Consider the following 7140-nt stretch of genomic DNA (forward strand, 5'->3'; position numbering starts at 1 on the left):
GCAAGTTCAAACTAAAGCTAACGAATATTAAATCAAATCCAAAGAAACCAAAATTTGACCTTGAGTCTAGCCTACCTGAATTCCAAAACCATCTGAAGAACAAGTTTGAGGTCTTGAACCCTAATAAGCAAAGAAAGACTAGATGAACTGTGGGAGGATAGAAAGGATATCATCCAGGAAGAATATAGAAAGTCATTACAAAGACAGAGGAGGAATAGAAGACCAAGATGGGTGTCCAAAGAGACTGAGTATTGTACTAAAGCACTGAGAAGCCAAAGCAAAGGGAATAAATCAAGCAGTTAAAGAGCTGAACAGAAGATTTCAAATGGCAGCATGAGAAGACAAATCAAAGTATTATTATGAAATGTGCAAAGAGCTGGAGTCAGAAAGTCAAAAGAGCTGACCTTGCTTGGCATTTCTTAAGCTGAAGGAACTAAAGAACAAATTCAAGCCTCGAGTTGCAATACTTAAGGATGCATTGGGCAGAATATTAAATGATCCAGGAAGCATTAAAAAAAGATGGAGAAGTATACAAAGTCACTGTACCAAAAGAATTGCCTGACACAAAAGAATTTCATGAAACAATGTATGAGCAAGAGCCTGTGGTGATGAAGGAAGAAATTCAAGTGGCGCTGAAGGAATTGGCAGAAAACAAGTCCAGAGGATTGACGGCATACCAATTGATATATTTTAACAAACAGATGCTGTCCTAGACACATTCACCAAATTATGCCAAGAAATTTGGAAAATAACCACCTGGCCAACTAACTGGAAGAGATCCATATTTGTTCCCATTCTAAAAAAAGGTGACCTGCCAGCAGGAGTGGCATCCACTTTGAAATAGCTTGCCTCTGGAAGGAAACTCTATGAACTTGGAGAAATGATGAAAGTTATACAAGTGTTCAGGTCTTTCATTCATAGGGTCACTATAGTTGTCTATGACTCGATGGTACTTAACAACAGTATCCTTAATATCACATGCAAGCAAGATCCTGCTGAAAATTATCCAAAAATGACTGGAACAGCACATCAACAGAGAACTAACTGCTAGATGTGAAAGCTGACTTTAGAAGAGGCTGCGGTGCTAGGGATATTATAGCAAATGTTAGATGGGTCTTGGCTGAAGGCAGAAAACATTGGAGGAATGTCTACCTGTGTTTCATTGACTATGTAAAGGCATTTGACTGTGAATCACAACAAACTACGGCTAACTCTAAGAAGAATGGGAGTCCCAGAACACTTGATTGTGCTTACGCAAAACCTATGCTTGGACCAGGAGGCAGTCATCAGAACAGAGCAAGGAAAGACAGCATGGTTCAAAATCAGGAAAGGTGTACACCAGGGATGCATCTTATCTCCACGCCTTTTTAATCTATATGGGGAACAGATCTTTCAGGAGGCTAGCCTCTTTGAGGGGAAACGTGACATCAGGATTGCAGGAAGACTCATCAACAACCAGCATTATGCAGATGACACAACCTTGCTTGCCAAAACTGAGAGGGGCCTGAGGTATTTGCTGCAGAAGGTCAAGGACTGCAGCCTTAAATAGGGATTGAAGCTCAACATCAAGAAAACAAAGATTCTCACCACTGGGCCAACTGACAACATCATGAAGGATGGTGAAGAGAATGAGATTGTTAACAATTTCAGTTTGCTTGGCTTCACAATCAACACTCTTGGTACCAGCAACTGGGAAATAAAAAGATAAAATTACATTGCAGAAAATCTGCTGTTAGAGATCTCTCCAGAGAACTGAAGAACAATGACATCAGTCTGGAGAATAAGGTGTACTGGATCCAGGCCATGGTCATCGCAATTACTTGCAGCAGAAAGCTGGACAATGTCTAGAGATGATAGAAGGAGAATTGATGCTTTGAGTTGTGATGCTAGAGAAGTACATGACTATATCATGGACTGCTAGGAAAACAAACAAGGTTCATCCTGGAGAGGGTGAAACCAGGCTGCGTCTTAGAGGCAAGTATTCTGAACCTCCCTCTGATATATTTTGGGTATGTTGCAAGAATGGACCAATCCTTAAAGAGGGGCATCGTGCGTGGAAGGGTGGAGGGACAGTGCAAGAGAGGAAGACCCTGGATTAGATGGATTGACATTGATTACGGTAATGGGGGTGGCTGTGTCAGAGACAACAAGGTTGGTGTAGGATAGAGCAGGGTTCAGAACAGTTGTACAGAGGGTTGCAATGAGTTGCAAGTGACTTGACAGCACTCAACAAGAGAGTCAAGTATTGAAAAGATTCAATTGATCCTAAGTGACTCTACTGTGCCTCAATGATATTGAAAGGAGGACTCTTTGCCTCCAAGGAACACTCTGGTTATACCTTTTCCAAGACATAACTGCTATTTTGGCACTCTATGAGATATCCATAACTCTTCTCCAATGCCACAACTCAAAGGCATTAAGTATTCTGTCATCCTTATTCATTGTCCTGCTCTCAGATTCATAGCAAATAATTGAAAAGACCATGACATGAATCAGGTGCACCTTAGTCCTTAAACTGACATCATTTGCTCTGTGTTATGTTGGAGAGGTCCTCGACAGCAGATATGTCCATAGCAATACATCTGGTCTCCTAACTGCTGGTATCAACATTGCTGGTGTTCATTGTGGATCTAAGCACGATTAAATCACTGACAGTTTCAATCCTTTCTCCATCTATCATGTTGCTGCCTATAATATATATTAATTGTTGTTGTTGTGTACCATTGAGTTGGAACTCACCCATAGCTGACCCTCCAGCAGGTTTTCAGAGGCAGTTAATTGTACAAGAGGAGATTGTCCATCCTTCTCTGTCAGAGCAGAAAAGGAAAATGAATCACTGTGTACTACATGGCTTAGCTCTAATAGTGTTTTCATTATTAAAGTAAAGCTCATTGAATATTTGTTTCACCTAAATGTCTGTATCAGGAGAATGGCAGAAAATGGGAAGTAAAAGGAATGTGATAGGCAGAGAATCTGTGCCAACAGTTTCACTAGCTAGTTCCCTTTCATGTTTGTTAAATTAACTGACAATATAAAAGAGATAGATGTGTCATGACTGTCAGGTGAGATGGGCACGCAAAATACCAGGCTGAAATGAACATTTATTACCTTCTCTCCAACCCACCCTCAGGAGAAAGGAGATGAGGTGTCAATCACTCTGTTATGACTTGTCATAGCCTGGGTTCCTGGGGCAAACCTGGGACTGATGGGATAGGATGCGAGAAGCTGCTTCACTAAGTTGAGTCAGACCGCTGGAAGAGTCTAGAAGAATGGAAAAATTAATGGGGCAATGACTAGATGTTACATCCGACAGTTTGGAAAGTTCCAGCGCCAAGAAAAATCCTTCTATGATTTCATGATAATTGGGGCCAGCTGTGCCTAGGCAATTCAGGTCAAGCTAGACACCAAACTCAAAGGCGAAGAGTTACAGGACGCGCTTCATCGACAAGGGATTCCAAACATTCTGTGGCGCGACAAGAAAAGGTAAATTATGTTCTGTCTTCATATTCTGTCAAAATGAGTTTTCTTCTGAGTACTGATAACTTGTATGGTGCTCGCTTGGGCTTCATACAATGAGGATATGGATGTTGTCTGTACAAATATAGCTGTTTGTTTTAGGTGGTTTTTTTTTAATAAAAAGGCTTCATTAATAACTTTTCTAATTTACTCGCATGAGTTCTTGGATTTTTGCCCTTACCATTCAACCAGACCAACTAACCCATAACTCACATGCTTGTTGGCAAATAGAGACCAACTATTCCAGCAACTCCCTGAACTGGAGCACTGTTGGGGCAGAAACAGGCAGGCTCTGAAGATAATACTGTTAGTTACCCTCTGGAATTTTAAATGGAATAATGTGCTAGAAGTTCCCATTCAATAAAAGTACCTCTCACATATTTTTAGAAGAAGAAACTGACTCATCTTAGTTGCTTAAGTTCAAGTTGGACATTTCTTTTTCTCTAGGTCATTTGTTGAATTGTAGATTTCTTAGAGTCTTTTAAATTGCAAGTCGTCTGTTCATCTCATGTTTCTCTTTATCCTCTTCAGGTTGTTTTACTCTACAACTAGGAGATGCCTCTGTAAAACTGTAGAGTGTGTTGCTCCAGTAGCACTAAATTACTCTATTTATTGCCATTGAGTTGAAACTAACTTATAACAGCTGGTTTCCAAGGGGTTGTAAAATGGACACAAGGCAATTGCCCATCTCTCTGGCGAGAAGTGGGCCAGGCCTTGAAGTAATGTTGTATGTTTACTCAATCCCAAAACTCCCTTGGTGACCCAAGCTGACCCTCTCCTTCCTCAGCTTCCTCTACTCACTTTGTGGCAACTAAAAACGTAAAAGAACATTGCCGTCCTCACTATTTGCTGTAGTGAAGAACTAGCCGTTGCACTGACCTCCTTGCTTTTCTCACATTAATTCACCTCCGTGAGGTTAGAGACTTATCAGCTTGGGGCTCTGCAAGGGTTTTGGATGAACTCAGTCTTAGCCAGGGGTGGGGGAGGAGGTGGAGACCTGGTCCAGCTTGTGCTGGAGCATGTTGATGAAAGTGAATTAGCTATTCAAAGATGGCAATGAGGCTTCAAAATCAAATGTTCCAAATGGATCCATTATTCACTGAGACCCTCTGCTAGTAGTGGTTCTGACTAAACAGCTCAGAATCTGTCCTGGGACTGACCTTATGTCAAAGGTGCAGCAGCAGGGAGCAGGCTGTGCTCAGGCAGGACCTCAAGCCCCATTGCACTCCCTGCCCTACTTCTTTCAGCCTAGACCTCCCCCTCCCTGCAGGGAGATTACTTTAGTGATGCAGTGGTATTTTCCTTAAAGTTCTTCTGGCCTTTAAATTTTGTTTAAACCATGTATAATAAACTTATATCATGGCCCTTAGGTTTTCCTACTTGAGAGGAATATATATACTAAATCATTGGCCTCTAAAATGAAATGTTTGTAGCTAGTGAGTATGTAGCAATCTTTTAGGCATATGTTAAGAAAACATTAGAACTGAGATTTTTTTATTTAATTGGTTTGCTTACATTACATTCATATATATTGTGTTTTATACAGTCATTCGTATACGCTCTATTTTATAGAACTACTTACTATTGATCTAGGCCTATCATCACCCCTTCCTCTCCAAGTCCTCAGTTATCTTTTCGATTCCTTCATGGCGTCCTGTGCCCACCTGCGCCATCCTAGTGATTTCTCCCCTCCCCTTCTTCTGCCCTTCCCCTTCCCCTTTTAAATGCTTACATATATCTTGCTTAGTTAATCCACCTGATTTCACGGTGCAGCACAGTCATATGCAATATTTGTCTTCATGTGACTGAGTGATTTCACTCAGCATAATACTCTCCCAAACTTAGATTAATTTTTCTTTTAAGTAAAATAGACATTAAGGGCTACTGATACTTACTGAACATTTGAGCACCTCTTCTCTTAGCCCTCATGTCAGAAAATCAGGCTTTTGGGATGAGGAGGGATAAAACCAAGAGAACCCTATCAAGAAGCAGGATTTGCCCTGCTGCCACTCCAGTTGCTGCTGAGTGACCCCTACTCCGAGTGACCTCATGTTGTCAGGACAGAACTGTGCTGTGGAGTTTTCCATCACACCTCTGAGTGGACTTGAATCTCCAACCTTCCACTTAGTAGTCAAGTGCTCAATTGTTTGCACCACTGGGGGGATTTGGAGGGACTGGCTGAATCATCCTAATTTGTGTGCTCTTTTTAGATTATTAGGAAACACAGAAGTTTAGATGTGGAAGGCTGCACAGATGTAGGGGTCTAATAATCCTCTTACTGAATTCAAGCTAATAACATAATGGAAGCATAAGTAAAGAATAACAAAAGTCACCTCTCCTGTTTCTCACATACGGTAAAAATAGGGGCAGTCTATTTCAGTCACAGGGTTGCAACTAAAAATATTAGTGAGAGCAGAATGAGGGCTATTTTGTCCTTTCCCCCCCATCTTATTTTTGGAATTTGGAATTTCTATTTTTTGTTAGTACTTTGAACATATATGTTAATATAGTTGTGTATATTTGTGTGTGTGTGTATAACTTATAAATACTTAAAAATTCATGACCAAGGGTGCTCAAATATTATTCCTTATAAGATGTGTAAGCAAAACTTGACTGATTTCTGTTCGAGAAAAGCAAACTAAAAATTCCAAGAAAATGGAATTATTTCTCCAAATTCACAGGGAAACAAGTGAGAGTTAGAAGTGAGACCTGTTCTCAAGTTTCAGCCACAGCTGTGTTACCCCTCAGGGTCTGAGAGAAAATATTTTTGAAATTGTGTTCTTAAAATCTTATTTATAATATCATACATTAATCAAACCCTTGAGGCAATAAGCTAATGCCACAGGGACGAGAAAAGCAAGTCATGAGTCAGAAAGTCTTGAGATGAAACCCTGGCTCTACTGGTTATTAGTTCTGTAACTGCGGTTCAGTTTTCTCCTCTGTCAAATGGAGTTAAACTTCTGATAGTTTTTATGAGTCACTCTACCACACAATGGAATATTACTCAGAAATAAAGAGCAAACAATAAATAAGGTGAAACAGAAATACCATTTGACCCAGTAATGCCATTATTAGGGACATATATCCCAAAGAAATAAGGTTTGAGTCCAGAACAGATATTGTATAAATCTGCTTATTGGGCTAAGTGCCTCTGATGGCCTAGTTTTAAGGAACCAAATGTTCAAATGCACCAGCTACTCCACAAGAGAAAGGTGGGCAACCTCCTCCCATGTGATTTACTGCCTCTAAAAACCCATTGGAGGTTCAGCAATGGTTCAATTCTGACTCAACAGTACAAAACAACAACACAGCATGGTCACTGGGCTAGAGTATATGAGAAATTGTGAGGTTGGTGCTGGCTAGGGCAAAGGTCAGATCTGTTGTTTATAGGGTTGCTATGGGTCATGGTCAACTTGGTGGCATCTAATGAACAACAACATGGTCATTACAGCATTATTTACAATAATAAAGAGACAGAAACAGCCTAAGTGACAATCAACAGATAACTAGATAAACTATGGTGCATATAAACAGTGCACTATTATGCAACCCTATAGTGTAATGATACTGTTCAATAATTTCCGCACTCTGCCAGATCATTCTTTTTTGGAATGGGAACAATTA

The sequence above is a fragment of the Elephantulus edwardii genome, unplaced genomic scaffold (assembly GCF_000299155.1).
Source record: "Elephantulus edwardii isolate Elephantulus edwardi_28Jun2011 unplaced genomic scaffold, EleEdw1.0 scaffold00036, whole genome shotgun sequence".
Taxonomy (NCBI): Eukaryota; Metazoa; Chordata; class Mammalia; order Macroscelidea; family Macroscelididae; genus Elephantulus; species Elephantulus edwardii.